Source organism: Nuphar pumila, chromosome 4 (genome assembly GCF_984573655.1).
Source record: "Nuphar pumila chromosome 4, dmNupPumi1.hap1.1, whole genome shotgun sequence".
Taxonomy (NCBI): Eukaryota; Viridiplantae; Streptophyta; class Magnoliopsida; order Nymphaeales; family Nymphaeaceae; genus Nuphar; species Nuphar pumila.
The window spans coordinates 50,455,615-50,458,803 of record NC_143252.1 but is presented as its reverse complement, the minus strand read 5'-3'; positions in this window follow the sequence as shown (position 1 = coordinate 50,458,803).

The following is a 3,189-nucleotide window of genomic DNA, read 5'->3' as shown; positions in this document are numbered from 1 at the left end:
GTATTGACCCCGTTTTATGAGGACACAAGTTTTTTACTCCTCGTGGTGCGATAGAGCTCGATGTGTGGCGGAGGACTGAACCCACACTTCTAGAACGTTGAAGATCTTGGCAGTTGTTTTTGTAAAAAGAGAAATATTGTATCATCTTGTAAAATGTGATAAATAAGATGTTTCATATTCTTATTGCTTCTCTCTGTGATTCGCCCACAGTTTTCCACTTGTTTTTCCTTTCTAGTTTTTTGCTTTATGCAATGTATTTCAAAAAAAAAAAAAAAAATTTAACCCTAGAAATGTTAAGGATTTTTCAAGTCGAGAATTTTGGGGCATCATAGCTTTGGTATCAGAGCAGTTTGTTAGAAGTATGATACAAGTCTCTGCACGCATTGACCATCGCACTGTAAGTATGCCTAATTTAGTAGAATTGAGTTCCTATTGCTTTATTGCTTTTTCTGCATGTTTGAATAAATTTGAATAATATTTCGATTGTCGTCTGATGTGAGATATAATCTCATGTTTAAGCCTTGTATGAATTGGCTCAAGGTATCGAGTGTCAGAACCAAGAGGTTCAGACTGCTATGCGAATAGAATTCGTAAGGTGAATTGGTCTTAGTGTGCTAAGCTTTTGCACCAATCGTATTGAAGACGATGTGGTTTTGATAAGAGTCATCTGATGAAGCTCTAGGTTAGTATTCTCTCTTTTCTAGCTTCATTGGAATTGTTCGTGACCCTATCATTGACGAAGGGTATCTTTCTAGATGTGCCCTTTTTGGACAGAAGGCTAAAGCCTTGTCTGTGCCAGTTGAGCCTCTGTGTATTCCGTCAAAGGATATTGTAGATCCCCAGTTGTTCTTGGTGATGAGAACGTGAACGATGTTGTGCACTTAGCAGAGTGTGTTTGTGTTGCCAATAATGGCACTCGACTCCTAAGAGGGTCGTAGTGGGGATAGCATAACACCGAGTTTCTGGTTGTTGTCGCTTTTGAGAATGCACTGTGGGAATTCTTGTTTCCCAACCACAGTCGAAAGGATTGTGGTGTTGTGTTGGCTCAGGTAGTGATTCCTGGTAGTGCCAGTATTTCCATTAGGGTAGTAATTCCCTAATGATGCTACTGAAGTGGTGATTCTTCAGTAATGCCGTTAGAGTGGTGATTCTCTAATGATGCCATTAGGGTGGTGATTCCCTAATGATGCTACTGAAGCAGTGATTCTTCAGTAATACCGTTAGAGTAGTGATTCTCTTATGATACTGTTAGGGTGGTGACTCTCTAACGATGCCATTAGGGTGGTGATTCCCTAATGACGCTACTGAAGTGATGATTCTTTAGTAATGCCGCTAGGGTGGTGATTCTCTAGCGATGCCATTAGAGTGGTGATTCTCTAATGAAGGTTATTAGAGTGGTGACTCTCCAACGATGTCGTTAGAGTGGTGATTCTCTAACGATGCCGTCAGGGTGGTGACTCTCTGACGATGCCATTTGGGTGGTGATTCCCTAATGATGTTGCTGAAGTGGTGATTCTTCAGTAATGTCGTTGGAGTGGTGACTTTCCAGCGATGCCGTTAGAGTGGTAATTCTCTAACGATGCAGTCAGGGTGGTGACTTTCTGACAGTGCCATTAGGGTGGAGATGCTCTAATGATGCTGCCGGGGTGGTGATTCTCTAGTAATGCCGTCAAGGTTGTGACTCTCTAACAATGCCATTAGGGTGATGATGCTCTAATGATGCTACTGGGGTGGTGATTCTCCAATAATGCCACCAGGGTGGTGACTCTCTGACGATGCCATTAGGGTGGTGATTCCCTAATGATGTTGTTGAAGTGGTGATTCTTCAACAATGTCGTTAGGGTGGTGATTCTCTAACGATGCCATTAGAGTAGTGATGCTCTAATGATGTTGCTGGGGTGGTGATTCTCCAGTAATGCCATCAGAGTGGTGACTCTCTAACGATGTCATTAGGGTGATGATGCTCTAATGATGCTGCCGGCGTGGTGATTCTCCAGTAATGCCGTCAGGGTGGTGTTATCATCGCAAAATTTTTCCTCCCTCCCTCGGCGAGAGTGAGAAGAAACGATTCTGCGAGTCAAACTCGACCAAAGTTTTGAAAATGGTTTTGAAAATTACTCGCCTCCATTTTGAAAATTTGCGAAAAAATTTCGTGGAATGGGATCCGCCTGTCGGTATGAGGTTAAACTGTTCCTGGAGCCTTTATCAGGGGTAATTGAACCAAGGATCAAATGTGCGCTTTGACTAAGTTAAATTATCTAAATTATGCTTTATTTTCCTAGAATGCACAGAGAATCGGGCATGTGCTATAGAATTCTGAAAAATAATGCAAGTTTGAGAAATATGATGTTTGCTTTGGAAAATTGAAATGCATTTGGAAAAAGACTGAAAAAGTGCTTGAAATTGGAATTTATGGGAAAATCATTAAACTTCATTGGAAATCAGAAATTGGATTGAAAAATGAATTCTCGGAAAAACTTGAATCTTGGGAAAATCGATTTTTGAAATTTGAATTGCTTTTCTGAGGAAATGGATTTGAGAATTCTGAGAAAATTAGGAAGTTCATTGGAAAATGACTTTTGAAATGGAAAATGGATTCTCAGGAAAATGGGAAACCTGAGAAAATTGATTTTGAGATTGGAAACTTAGAATTGAGAATGTGGAAATCTTGAAAAATCATAACTTGAACTTGGAAAATACTTTGGAATATCATTTGAAAATTCAGAATTCTGAGAAAATCAAATCTTGAGAAAAAACTAAAAAAATTTTGGGAAATCGATTTCTCTGAAATGGAATTGGGAAATGAGTTTGGAAGTAATGCAAATTGAATGAATGGACATTAATTTGAAAGTTATTTCAATTGAGAAATTGGGAAATTCTTTTGAGACTTTGAGAAATGCAGTGCATTTTTGAAGTTAGCCTAAGAGTGCAGGCTGAATGTGGCTAATACGAAGATCATAAATCTTGGTTTTCTTCATATTCTGACTATGGCCATAAATACGAATCCCACCAAATTCGTGAACTTCATAAGAGCTTGTGCATGTGCCATTCGTGTCAACCATAGTAATTTTGGAAAATATGCATATGCATCATACATCATATATTGAAATTTTCAGAAATTAAACTATATGCAATGCAGTCCTATTCTATGCAGAAAAGTAACTCTTATTCCAAATATTATATTGTTTT